Consider the following 14,444-nt stretch of genomic DNA (forward strand, 5'->3'; position numbering starts at 1 on the left):
ACCTGCTCATGGACGCTCAGTTTGGGTTCCGCCAGGGTCCCTCAGCCTCATTACAGCCTTGCTTCAAACATGGACAAAAGAGCTGAATGCCGGAGGTGAGGCGAGAGTGACTGCCCTCGACATCAAGGCAGCGTTTGGCCGAGTGTGGCATCACGGAGCCCGAGCAAAACTGGAGACAATGGGAATCGGGGGGGGGGGGGGACTCTCCGCTGGTTGGAGTCATACCCGGCACAAAGGAAGATGGTTGTGGTGGTTGGAGGTCAATCATCTCAGCTCCAGGACATCACTGCAGGAGTTCCTCAGGGTGGTGTCCGAGGCCCGACCATCTTCAGCTGCTTCATCAATGACCTTCTTTCCATCATAAGGTCAGAAGTGGGGATGTTTGCGGATGTCTGCACAATGTTCAGCACCATTCACGACTCCTCAGATACTGACGCAGTCCATGTCCAAATGCAGCAAGACCCGGACAATATCCAGGCTCGGGGCTGGCAAGTGGCAAGTTACATTCGCGCCACACAAGTGCCAGACAATGACCATCTCCTACAAGAGAGGATCTAACCATCGCCCCTTGACATTCAATGAAATGAAAATCGCTTATTGTCACAAGTAGGCTTCAAATGAAGTTACTGTGAAAAGCCCCTAGTCGCCACATTCCGGCGCCTGTTCGGGGAGGCTGGTACGGGAATCGAACCGTGCTGCTGGCCTGCCATGGTCTGCTTTCAAAGCCAGCGATTTAGCCCTGTGCTAAGCAGCCCCTGAGTATTACCAATGGCATTACCATCGCTGAATCCCCACAATCAACATCCTGGGGGTTACCATTGATCAGAAACTGAACTGGACCCAGCCACATTAATACTGTGGCTACCAGAGCAGGTCAGAGGCTAGGAATCCTGCGGAGAGTAACTCACCTCCTGAACCCCCAAACTCACTCCTGGCTTGTAGTCTACTTGCCTGGATGAGCAGCTCCAACAAGACTCGAGAAGCTCAACACCATCCAGGACAAAGCTGCCGCTTGATTGCTCCCCTTCCACAAACATTCACTCCCTCCCCCACGACACACAGTGCCAGCCGTGTGTACCATCTACAAGATGCCCGTCAGGAACTCACCAAGGTTCCTCCCAAGTATTGTTAGAATTCTATGGTATGTTCTTGTGTCTCCAGCATCGCACAGTGGGGAACGTTGACAGAAGGTAACACTTTGGAAAAGGTCTCAGTTTATGATGGGTTTTCTGGAGAAGGTCATCACTCCCACATTCATTAGTGGATTCACATTGTTATCCATATGTTTCATTTGGATTGGATTTGTTTATTGTCCCGTGTACCGAGGTTCAGTGAAAAGTATTTTTCTCCGTACAGTCCAAACAGATCATTCCATACAAGAAAAAAAAACAGAGGGCAAACGTAAAATACATAATGTAAATACATAGACACCGGCATCGGATGAAGCATACAGGGTGTAGTGTTAATGAGGTCAGTCCATAACGGGGTCGTTTAGGAGTCTGGTGACAGTGGGGAAGAAGCTGTTTTTGAGTCAGTTTGTGCGTGTTCTCAGACTTTTGTATCTCCTGCCGATGGAAGAAGTTGGAAGAGTGAGTAAGCCGGGTGGGAGGGATCTTTGATTATGCTGCCCACTTTCCCCAGGCAGCGGGAGGTGTAGATGGAGTTAATGGATGGGAGGGAGGTTTGTGTGCTGGACTGGGCGGTGTTCACGACTCTCTGAAGTTTCTTGCAGTCCTGGGCCGAGCAGTTGCCATACCAGGCTGTGATGCAGCCTGATAGGATGCTTTCTATGGTGCATCTGTAAAAGTTGGTAAGAGTCAGTGTGGACATGCCAAATTTCCTTAGTTTCCTGAGGAAGTATAGGCGCTGTTGTGCTTTCTTGGTGGTCGTGTCGATGTGGGTGGACCAGGAGAGATTGTTGGTGATGTGCACACCGAGTAGTTTGAAGCTGTCAAGCCTTGCAAACATTAGATTGAATTACCTGATAATTCTGAGGTTAACTTGACTGATAACTTAGCAAAGCAATAGTTTCGGCCTAACTTTCCACACCTTCAGAACTATCACAACCAGCTGGTCTTTAAATACAGACAGCCCATAATGTCAACATGCAATTGCACTTTGTAGCTTAACAGCTAGAAAACGGAAGCACCTTGATATTAAAAGCTTCACATCTCTCTCGGAGGAGGAGGAGCAGTCTCTGTCAGGGAGAGAACCTGAGAACATCTAAGACACTCAGAGGGTAAGAAGGTAAGTAAGTGATTTTTACTCATTTTTACTTTTATACCTTTTTTCAAATTGTGTGTGTCGGGGGGAAACTGAAGTGACATCACAGAAAAGCTGTGGCCTGAGTGGCTGGTTGGGAATCTACCCTAAATTTAAAAAATTAAGCATTGGTAACTAATTAAACATAAACATAATTACTTAATTATAATTTAGAGGGATATCTAAGCCAGAGATCGGAGAGTACTATATTTAGCTTTCGCATTTCTATTAGAAATCTAGTGCTAGGAAACAGATAGTTAACAGTAACTTTGAAATTAAAAAAAAATTTCTAATTAAAAAAATATTATATAAAAAATAAAAAATAAAACATTTTAAAATTTTAATTTTAATTAATTGACGCAATGTCAGTTAGAGGGGTGCAGTGCTCTGACTGTGAGATGTGGCAGGTCCGGGAGGCTTCCAGCGTCCCGGATGGCTTCATCTGCAGAAAGTGCACCCGACTGGAGCTCCTCACAGACCGCATGGTTCGGTTGGAGCAGCAATTGGATGCACTTAGGAGCATGCAGGTGGCGGAAAGCGCATAGATCGCAGTTATGTAAATGTGGTCACACCCAAGGTGCAGGCAGAGAAATGGGTGACCACCAGAAAGGGCAGGCAGTCAGTGCAGGAATCCCCTGTGGTTGTCCCCCTCTCAAACAGGTATACCCCTTTGGATACTGTCGGGGGGATAGCCTATCAGGAGAAAACAGCAGCAGCCAGAGCAGTGGCACCACGGCTGGCTCTGATGTTCAGCAGGGAGGGTCAAAGCGCAGAAGAGTAATAGTAATAGGGGACTCTATAGTCAGGAGCACAGATAGGCGCTTCTGTGGACGTGAAAGAGACTCCAGGATGGTATGTTGCCTCCCTGGTGCCAGGGTCCAGGATGTCTCTGAACGGGTAGAGGGCATCCTGAAGGGGGAGGGCAAACAGGCAGAGGTCGTTGTACATATTGGTAGTAATGACATAGGCAGGAAGGGGCATGAGGTCCTGCAGCAGGAGTTCAGGGAGCTAGGCAGAAAGTTAAAAGACAGGACCTCGAGGGTTGTAATCTCGGGATTACTCCCTGTGCCACGTGCCACTGAGGCTAGAAATAGGAAGATAGAGCAGCTAAACACGTGGCTAAACAGCTGGTGTAGGAGGGAGGGTTTCCGTTATCTGGACCACTGGGGGCTCTTCCGGGGCAGGTGTGACCTATATAAGAAGGATGGATTGCATCTAAACCGGAGAGGCATAAATATCCTGGCCGCGAGGTTTGCTAGTGTCACACGGGAGGGTTTAAACTAGTATGGCAGGGGGGTGGGCACGGGAGCAATAGGTCAGAAGGTGAGAGCATTGAGGGAGAACTAGGGAATAGGGACAGTGGGGCTCTGAGGCTGAGCAGACAGGGAGACGTTGCTGAACACAGCGGGTCTGGTGGCCTGAAGTGCATATGTTTTAATGCAAGAAGTATTACGGGTAAGGCAGATGAACTTAGAGCTTGGATTAGTACTTGTAACTATGATGTTGCTGCCATTACAGAGACCTGGTTGAGGGAAGGGCAGGATTGGCAGCTAAACGTTCCAGGATTTAGATGTTTCAGGCGGGATAGAGGGGGATGTAAAAGGGGAGGCGGAGTTGCGCTACTGGTTCGGGAGATTATCACAGCTGTACTGCGGGAGGACACCTCAGAGGGCAGTGAGGCTATATGGGTAGAGATCAGGAATAAGAAGGGTGCAGTCACAATGTTGGGGGTTTACTACAGGCCTCCCAACAGCCAGCGGGAGATAGAGGAGCAGATAGGTAGACAGATTTTGGAAAAGAGTAAAAACAACAGGGTTGTGGTGATAGGAGACTTCCCCAATATTGACTGGGACTCACTTAGTGCCAGGGGCTTAGACGGGGCAGAGTTTGTAAGGAGCATCCAGGAGGGCTTCTTAAAACAATATGTAGACAGTCCAACTAGAGAAGGGGCGGTACTGGACCTGGTATTGGGGAATGAGCCCGGCCAGGTGGTAGATGTTTCAGTAGGGGAGCATTTCGGTAACAGTGACCACAATTCAGTAAGTTTTAAAGTACTGGTGGACAAGGATAAGAGTGGTCCGAGGATGAATGTGCTAAATTGGGGGAAGGCTAATTATAACAATATTAGGCGGAAACTGAAGAACATAGATTGGGGGCGGATGTTTGAGGGCAAATCAACATCTGACATGTGGGAGGCTTTCAAGTGGCAGTTGAAAGGAATTCAGGACTGGCATGTTCCTGTGAGGATGAAGGATAAATACGGCAATTTTCGGGAACCTTGGATAACGAGAGATATTGTAGGCCTCGTCAAAAAGAAAAAGGAGGCATTTGTCAGGGCTAAAAGGCTGGGAACAGACGAAGCCTGCGTGGAATATAAGGAAAGTAGGAAGGAACTTAAGCAAGGAGTCAGGAGGGCTAGAAGGGGTCACGAAAAGTCATTGGCAAATAGGGTTAAGGAAAATCCCAAGGCTTTTTACACGTACATAAAGAGCAAGAGGGTAGCCAGGGAAAGGGTTGGCCCACTGAAGGATAGGCAAGGGAATCTATGTGTGGAGCCAGAGGAAATGGGCGAGGTACTAAATGAATACTTTGCATCAGTATTCACCAAAGAGAAGAAATTGGTAGATGTTGAGTCTGGAGAAGGGGGTGTAGATAGCTTGGGTCATATTGAGATCCAAAAAGACGAGGTGTTGGGTGTCTTAAAAAATATTAAGGTAGATAAGTCCCCAGGGCCTGATGGGATCTACCCCAGAACACTGAAGGAGGCTGGAGAGGAAATTGCTGAGGCCTTGACAGAAATCTTTGGATCCTCACTGTCTTCAAGGGATGTCCCGGAGGACTGGAGAATAGCCAATGTTGTTCCTCTGTTTAAGAAGGGTAGCCAGGATAATCCCGGGAACTACAGGCCGGTGAGCCTTACTTCAGTGGTAGGGAAATTACTGGAGAGAATTCTTCGAGACAGGATCTACTCCCATTTGGAAGCAAATGGACGTATTAGTGAGAGGCAGCACGGTTTTGTGAAGGGGAGGTCGTGTCTCACTAACTTGATAGAGTTTTTCGAGGAGGTCACTAAGATGATTGATGCAGGTAGGGCAGTAGATGTTGTCTATATGGACTTCAGTAAGGCCTTTGACAAGGTCCCTCATGGTAGACTAGTACAAAAGGTGAAGTCACACGGGATCAGGGGTGAGCTGGCAAGGTGGATACAGAACTGGCTAGGTCATAGAAGGCAGAGAGTAGCAATGGAAGGATGCTTTTCTAATTGGAGGGCTGTGACCAGTGGTGTTCCACAGGGATCAGTGCTGGGACCTTTGCTCTTTGTAGTATATATAAATGATTTGGAGGAAAATGTAACTGGTCTGATTAGTAAGTTTGCAGACGACACAAAGGTTGGTGGAATTGCGGATAGCGATGAAGACTGTCAGAGGATACAGCAGGATTTAGATTGTTTGGAGACTTGGGCGGAGAGATGGCAGATGGAGTTTAATCCGGACAAATGTGAGGTAATGCATTTTGGAAGGTCTAATGCAGGTAGGGAATATACAGTGAATGGTAGAACCCTCAAGAGTATTGAAAGTCAAAGAGATCTAGGAGTACAGGTCCACAGGTCATTGAAAGGGGCAACACAGGTGGAGAAGGTAGTCAAGAAGGCATACGGCATGCTTGCCTTCATTGGCCGGGGCATTGAGTATAAGAATTGGCAAGTCATGTTGCAGCTGTATAGAATCTTAGTTAGGCCACACTTGGAGTATAGTGTTCAATTCTGGTCGCCACACTACCAGAAGGATGTGGAGGCTTTAGAGAGGGTGCAGAAGAGATTTACCAGGATGTTGCCTGTTATGGAGAGCATTAGCTATGAGGAGCGGTTGAATAAACTCGGTATGTTCTCACTGGAACGAAGGAGGTTGAGGGGAGACCTGATCGAGGTATACAAAATTATGAGGGGCATAGACAGAGTGGATAGTCAGAGGCTTTTCCCCAGGGTAGAGGGGTCAATTACTAGGGGGCATAGGTTTAAGGTGAGAGGGGCAAGGTTTAGAGTAGATGTACGAGGCAAGTTTTTTACGCAGAGGGTAGTGGGTGCCTGGAACTCGCTACTGGAGGAGGTGGTGGAAGCAGGGACGATAGTGACGTAAGGGGCATCTTGACAAATACATGAATAGGATGGGAATAGAGGGATACGGACCCAGGAAGTGTAGAAGATTGTAGTTTAGTCGGGCAGCATGGTCGGCACGGGCTTGGAGGGCCGAAGGGCCTGTTCCTGTGCTGTACATTTCTTTGTTCTTTGTTCTTTGTTGTTCTCTCCTTATCCCTGTGTCTCCCCTGATCCCCTACCTGTTCCCCCTCTCTTGTGCCTCCTCTCTTCCTCCATCTTTCTCTCCCTCCTGCTCTCTCTCTTTGCGTTACTGCCCTCCATTTCCTCTTCTCCAATGTTTTGAATGAGTTAACTCCTTTGCTCCATTCTCCAGCTCACATCCACAACCTCTTCCACTTTCTCAGCTGGGATCTTCCTTGGATCCTTGTTTTGTCAGGATGATAGTCATCGATCCTTTGGTTTTCAGCGCTCCAGCTCCAGGTCCAGTGCTGACTCTTACCTCCTGCTGTGTTACACTTAAATCCCCATCTCCGACCTACAGCCACTGTTTCGCTGGGACCTCTGGCCTGTGGGGTATCTCCTCCCCCCCCCAGCCCTTCCCGAGATAATCTCCAGGCCTTCAAAAACCCAAACCTGGCGTCACTTAGCAACAGGCTTTATTCACACAATCTGTTTAATAGATTATCATAGAATTTACAGTGCAGAAGGAGGCCATTCGGCCCATCGAGTCTGCACCGGCTCTTGGAAAGAGCACCCTACCCAAAAACATCGGAAAGAGCATCCCAAGGTTTCTCGAGCTCATGATTGATCTAGTCCTTTCTACTCTTTTGGGTTAACTTAGCTTTACTTTCCTGGGGGTCACCATCACCAACAGCCTGTCCTGGTCCACTCACGTTGATGCAACAGTCAAGAAAGCCCAACAACGTCTCTACTTTATACGGAAGCTAAAGAAATTCGGCATGTGAGCATCCTATCCGGCTGCATCACAGTCTGGTATGGCAACTGCTCGGCCCAAGATCACAAGAAACTGCAGAGTGTGGTGAACTCAGCCCAACGCATCACACAAGCTTGTCACCCCCACATTGATTCTGTCTACGCCTCCCGCTGCCTCAGGAAGGCAGACAGCATTGTCAGAGACCCCTCCCACCCAGGCATTGCCTTCTTACAGACCCTTCCATCAGGCTGAAGGTACAGACGTCTGAAGACCTGCACATCCAGACATAGGAACAGCTTCTTCCCCACAGCTACTAAACGCCTCAACGACTCCCCCTCGGACTGATCTGTTCCCTGTAAGAACACTATTCACGACGCCCTATGCTGCTCTTGCTCATGTATTCGCTTTGTTTGGCCCCTTGTTCCGCACTGTAACCAATCACTGTTTGTCGATGTACCATTTGTCAATGTTCTCTGTTGATTATTCTTTTTGTCTACTATGTACGTACTGTGTACGTTCCCTCGGCCGCAGAAAAATACTTTTCACTGTGCTTCAGTACATGTGACAATAAATATCAATCAATCAATCACATCAACTTTCCTTCGCCTTTGTCGCCAACTTTTAATCAATCACTCTGACAAAACTCCAGGAAAAGGCAGCAGTGTCGAAACCAGTGGGATCGTCAGAAAGGTCAGCCTGGAACCGTCGTGTCGCCCGCTCCATCCCAAGCCCAGTGACCAATGCCAAATGATCTGAGTGAAGTAGATGTTTTATTCCTACCGGCTAACAGCTTGGAGAGATCCCAGTCCTTGAATCACCTTCTCCGAACCAGTCACTGATCCCTAGAGAAAGAAGTTGGACAACACTTTAGATTGGCCAGTCTGTCTGCTAAATTCTACTTACATTTTTGCAGAACGCACCAGTAGCAGTTCCCGCAGTTCAGCTCCATTCCAATTGTTTTCAGAATTTTTATCACTGGGATTGAAAACTCATTTTACAGCCCATCTCGAAGGGGTTGTAGAGTTTCATTGCTCTTCATTATCAATAAGTCCCTCAAAATACAGGCAAAAGAAGAACAAGTCACATTATTCCTCCCCCTTTTCCTTGCCATAATCAAAGCTACAATGTTCATCATTAATAGCAGGGAAGACTAATTGTGATGTAAAATTGATTTGTGTCTGGAGTTTATAGCGCTGTCTGTGGACAGGCTATCCAGTTTTCCCAATCCCTGAAAAGCAACACCGTTAACGTTGCTTCATCAGTCAGAAATAGCTCATTGCAACAATAAGGTGCTACACGATCATTCAGACAACCTCTCGCTCACTTACGCGCCCATGCCTAATTACCCTATCAGCTAAGCGGCTTCGCTGGGTCAGAGAGCAGCTGAGAGTTAACGATGTTGGGAAAGGAAGCAATGGAGGTTTGAGCGGAGCCTTCTTCCACACGGTGAGCGGTTAGCACCGTCCGAGAGTTTGGTGGTCAATCGGGGCTTTCAAAACGCAATTGGATTGTTAACTGAAAATGAAGAATGAGTGGGGCGCCGGGGAATAGGCAGGAGAATGGGTGAAGTGTTCCCGCCGAGGGCCTACACAAACACCAAGGTTTGAATGACCTCCTTCTGCACTGTAATCATTCTGTGATTCTACGGCAATCGCACTCTCCCATTTGGGATCACAGTCCCACTTTCTAATCCTCCAAAGTCAACCTACACTGGAACATTCCACAGGTTTGCGCCCTCATTCCAAGACCCCCTGCAACTCAACTGTAATGGGCCTGGACAAGAGGCTCAACGATGCACTCTCACCTCGGAGTCACACAGTTGAGGGTTGGAGTCTCCCGCTTTAGAACACATCCTCCAGAGCAGTACTGAGGACGTGCTGCATTGTTGGAGGTGGCTGTGCTTCAGGTGACTAGTTATAAAAGATCTCCAGCAGCACTATTTTGAAGAGCAGGGAGTTCTCCTCAGTGCCTTGGCCAACATTCGTCCCCCAGCTATTGTTCCCTTGTTTAAGAAGGGCTGTAGGGATAAGCCTGGGAACTACAGACCGATTAGCCTTACTTCTGTAATGGGCAAATTGTTAGAAGGTATTCTGAGGGACAGGACCTACAGGCATTTACACAGGTAAGGGTTAATTAGGGAAAGTCAGCATGGCTTTGTAAGGGGAAAGTCATGTCTCACCAATTTGATTGAGCTTTTTGAAGGGGTAACCAAGATAGATAGACGAGGGCAGTGCAGCCGACATTGTCTACATTGACTTTAGCAAGGCCTTTGACAAGGCACCGCTTTGTATGTAGTTGTTGCAAAAGGTTAAATCTCACGGAATCCAGGGTGAGGTAGCCAATTGGATACAAAACTGGCTCGGCGACCAAAGCCAAAGGGTGGTTGTGGAGGGTTATTTATCAAATAGGAGGCCTGTGACCAGTGGTGTGCCTCAGGGATCGGTGCTGGGCCCACTGTTATTTGTGATATATATTAATGATTTGGATGAGAATGTAGGATACATGGTTAATAAGCTCGCAGATGACACCACGATTGGTGGCATAGTGGATAGTGAAGAAGGTTATCTAGGATTGCAACGGGATCTTGACCAATTGGGCCAGTGGGCCAATGAATGGCAGATGGAGTTTAATTTGGATAAATGTGAAGTGATGAAATTTAATAGATCAAATCAGGGCAGGACCTATCCAGTAGGGAGTTGGGGAGAGTTACAGAACAAAGAGACCTCGGGGTACAGGTTCATAGCTCCTTGAAGGTGGAGTCGCAGGTGGACAGGGTGGTGAAGGCGGCATTCGGCATGCTTGGTTTCATTGGTCAGAATATTGAATACAGGAGTTGGGACGTCTTGTTGAAGTTGTACAAGACATTGGTAAGACCACACTTGGAATACTGTGTGCAGTTCTGGTCACCCTATTATAGGAAGGAGATTGTTAAACTGGAAAGAATGCAGAAGAGATTTACGAGGATGCTACCGGGACTTGATGGTCTGAGTTATAAGGAGAGGCTGGATAGGCTGGGACTTTTTTTCCCTGGAGCGTAGGAGAGGTGATCTTATAGAGGTCTATAAAATAATGAGGAGCATAGATAAGGTAGAGAGTCGACATCGTTTCCCAAAGGTAGAGGAGTCTAGAACTAGAGGGCAGAGGTTTAAGGTGAGAGGAGAGAGATACAAAAGAGACCAGAGGGGAAATTTCTTCACACAGAGGGTGGTGAGCATCTGGAACGAGCTGTCAGAGGCAGTGGTACAGGCGGGTACAATTTTGTCCTTTAAAAAACAGTTAGCCAGTTACATGGGCAGGGTGGTGTAAGGGATATGGGCCTAATGCGGGCAAGTGGGACTAGCTTAGTGATAGAAACTGGGCGGCATGGACCAGCTGGGCCGAACGGCCTGTTTCCGTGCTGTAAACATCTGTGATTCCATAACTGATACCTAAGAAAAACACAGATTAATGGTCACCATCACTTTGCTGTTTTTTCTGAGTCCCTATATTGTAACGGTGACTCCGATCGTAAATCACTTCATTGGATGGGAAAGGCTTTGGAATGTCCTGTAGTTGCGAAAGGCATTACAGAAATACAACTCTCCATTTTAATTATTTTAATCATTAACACAAATCACTGTGTCACCACACTCCTAATTTGGTAAATTAGAGGTGTTACTTTTTTCACCTCTTGAGCTGATTGTTTAACTTCTCATTTTCCACATTCAGTTTGTTAAACCCTCAATGGCGATATCCGTTCTCCCAGCTCACTTTCCCCGCAAACTGAAACACAGGAATATGCCTCTCAGCCGCGATGGACTAACCTCCGCCCAGCTGACTCCCTCTCACCTGATCGTCATCGCATTCCTCGCCCGGGTTCCACATTCCCACCATACTCTGGGTAAAAAAAAGGAGACTTCTCTCCTGAATTCCTGATTGGTTTTGTTCATAACTATCTTCAACTTTAAGAAGTCTGACAACACCAGGTTAAAGTCCAACAGGGTTTATTTGGAATCACGAGCTTTTGGAGCGTCGTTCCTTCATCCGGACTCCCCTGAGGAAGGAGCTGCCCTCCGAAAGCTAGTGATTCGAAACAAACCTGTTGGACTTTAACCTGGTGTTGTCAGACTTCTCACTGTGCTCACCCCAGTCCAACGCCGGCACCTCCACATCATGGCTACCGTTAAAGTTTGCTGCAGAGTTTACGGTGTGCTGTGAGACAGAGTTCCTGGGGTAAAGAGCTGGCATTGAACCAGTCTGCGAGGTGCCCTCCAGGTGGCACTGAATCACCCTGCTGCTGAGGGAGGTCTTACACCGTCTCCGGCTTGGGCAGTGTGGGGCAGAGAGGCGGAGCTCGCACGGCTGCTGCGGGACTGCTCGGCGGTTAGGGTTGTGGCCGAATAACGTGTCCCTCTCTGGGTTGAACGATCAGCAGGTCACTCACTAGCAGGGGCCTCTAGTGAAAGCTAACCCAAGGGGTAGGGATAGTGTGACCTCTGCCTGTCCCTCCATAGTGAGTCAGCGCCTGGACTGGGGCACGGGGGAAGCCCACCCGAGGGGGGGGGGGGGGGGGCAGAAAATGAATACAAGTTGCCGTTGAATCAGAAAGACAATTTGAGTCAAGTATTCGTTCAGGGGCTCGGCTGTGCGCCAATGTCCTCAATGTTGGGACATGCGGCAGAGGCAGCCCCAGAAAGGCCCCCTGAGTGAACCTCAGCACCCCCACCCAAACTGAGAGGAGGATACACGCAGGACAATCCGGGCCCAGAGCCGGTGCACGGGGAAACGTGCAGGGATGCAGGATTTATAGCCAGCCAGCTGGTGCAGTGGTGGCAGACAGCCTGGAGGGGGCAGTGTTCAGGCAGCTCACGGCACCACATCCAGGTCGCTCTGGGACCACACCAAAGCTGATGTGTCATCGCTCCTTCTTTTCACTTCTAAGATAAACTTCATTCAGAAATCAATCCAAAACTCGCAGCTCGAGTAAATGTCTCCAATTAGCCCCGAATTGTGTGCAGACAGGATTGTACAATCGAATACAAGTTCAGGCAGTGATTTCCCGAACCATTCGCCCCCTGTTTCGTGTCCTTTTTATTCTTTGTCAGGATCTGGGCGTCGCTGGTTCGGCCAGTATTTATTGCCCATCCCTAGTTGCCCTTCAGAAGGTGGTGGTGAGCTTTCTCCTTGAACCGCTGCAGTCCATGAGGTGTAGGTACACCCACTGTGCTGTTAGGGAGGAAGTTCCAGGATTTTGCCCCAGCGACAGTGAAGGAACGGCCGATATATTTCCAAGTCAGGGCGGTGAGTGAGTTGGAGGGGAACCTCCAGGTGGTGGGGTTCCCAGGTATCTGCTGCTCTTGCCCTTCGAGATGGGAGTGGTCGTGGGTTTGGAAGGTGCTGTCTAAGGAACCTTGGTGAGTTACTGCAGTGCATCTTGTAGATGGTACACACGGCTGCCACTGTGCATCGGTGGTGAAGGGAGAGAATGTTTGTGGAAGGGGAGCAATCAAGCGGGGCTGCTTATCCTAGATGGTGTTGAGCTTCTTGAGTGTTGTTGGAGCTGCACTCATCCAGGCAAGTGGAGAGTATTCCATCACACTCCTGACTTGTGCCTTGTAGATGTGGACAGGCTTTGGGGGAGTCAGGAGGTGAGTTACACCCTGCACAATTCCTGACCTCTGACCTGCTCTGGTAGCCACAGTATTAATGTGGCTGGGTCCAGTTCAGTTTCTGATCAATGGTAACCCCCAGGATGTTGATAGTGGGGGATTCAGCGATGGCAATGCCATTGAATGTCAAGGGGCGATGTTGGAGATGGGCAATGCCTGCCACTTGTGTGAATGTTAATTGCCACTCATCTGTCCAAGCCTAAATGTTGTCCGGGTCACACAACATGTTGAAGGGTATAGAAACATAGAAAATAGGAGCAGGAGGGGGCTATTCGGGCTCTGAGCCTGCACCACCATTCGATATGATCATGGCTGATCGTGCAAATTCAGTATCCCGTTCCCGCTTTCTCTCCATTCCCCTTGATCCCTTTAGCAGCAAGGACCACGTCCAGCTCCCTCTAATATATCCAACAAACTGGCCAAAACACTCTGAGAGAAGATTTACTTCCTCTCCTCTGTCCTGAATGGCTTACCCCTTATTCTTCGGCTGTGACCCCTAGTTCTGGACGTCCCCAACATCCGGAACATTCTTCGATGTGAAGGTGGGACTTTGCTTCCACAAGGACTTGTGGTGGTCGCTCGTGCCAATCCTGTCGTTGGCAGCTTGGGTTCCAATCACAGCAATTTGGATTTATGTAGAGATAAAGAAGTTTACAGAAAGAGGCCAGCTGGTTTTTGAAAGAGCAATTGCTCTTCGTCCAAAATCCTGCCTTTGTCCATTATCCTGTAAATTCCTCGTCCTCAAGAACCTGCCCAACTCCCTTTTCAAACTATTTAAGGAGCAGGTTCCACCACCTTGGAATATTTCAGATCCTCACAAGGATGGAGGTCCAGAGGGAGAAATGACAAAGAGGATGATAGTGGAAGAGGAAAAAGGAGATGGGAATGGGACAAGTGAAGAAACAGAAATATAACGTGCTCCATTCTCAGCTCCAGCCGACACGCACCATTTTGATTCGCACAAAAGTCCTTCTTTAAAACGCCGAACAGAAATCCATTCGGGTAATGACATCTGAAATGACCATCTGATATTTGAAACGTTAAACTCCCATTCAGAGACTCTTTGATCCCAGGGTATTTAAGCTGCATTTTAAGCCATTGATGGGAACACATTTTCTCCACAACAATGAATCTGAAAATACATTTATCACGTTTTAATGATAACCTTTTAGGGCATTGAGAGTGCTGTATGATGGCACATAATTCAGGAGATTATCTCCGGCTCAGAGATTAGAATCCTTCCCTGTTCACAAAAAGAGATCATCAACAAAGCCTCATTGCCTCGATGCCCAAGTCTGTCAGTGAAGGAACTCATATCCCCCTTGTTCATTGCGAAATGAATTGTTTTTTCGCAGTAATTGAAACATTATTGAATGAAGCCTGGTGATGGAAACTCTTCGATGATGTTCCGCTCATGGGTCTAGAAGACACTAATCCTCTCAAACAGGCGACAGAGTCAGATACAAGCTGGACATCCCCGTGATATCGTTCAGGGTTCACTGCG

General features: G+C 48.1%; 1 protein-coding gene across 1 annotated transcript in view; it reads right to left on the reverse strand.

The window, feature by feature from the left end:
• Positions 1 to 14,444, reverse strand: part of lingo1a (leucine rich repeat and Ig domain containing 1a) — a 981,364-nt gene that overhangs the window by 550,189 nt on the left and 416,731 nt on the right. The window contains exon 3 of the transcript XR_011938493.1: positions 8,073 to 8,134. The gene's annotated coding sequence lies outside the window, so the exon portion shown is untranslated. The remainder of the gene's footprint in view (positions 1 to 8,072; positions 8,135 to 14,444) is intronic.

This window comes from Scyliorhinus torazame, chromosome 30 (assembly GCF_047496885.1).
Source record: "Scyliorhinus torazame isolate Kashiwa2021f chromosome 30, sScyTor2.1, whole genome shotgun sequence".
NCBI classification, from domain to species: domain Eukaryota; kingdom Metazoa; phylum Chordata; class Chondrichthyes; order Carcharhiniformes; family Scyliorhinidae; genus Scyliorhinus; species Scyliorhinus torazame.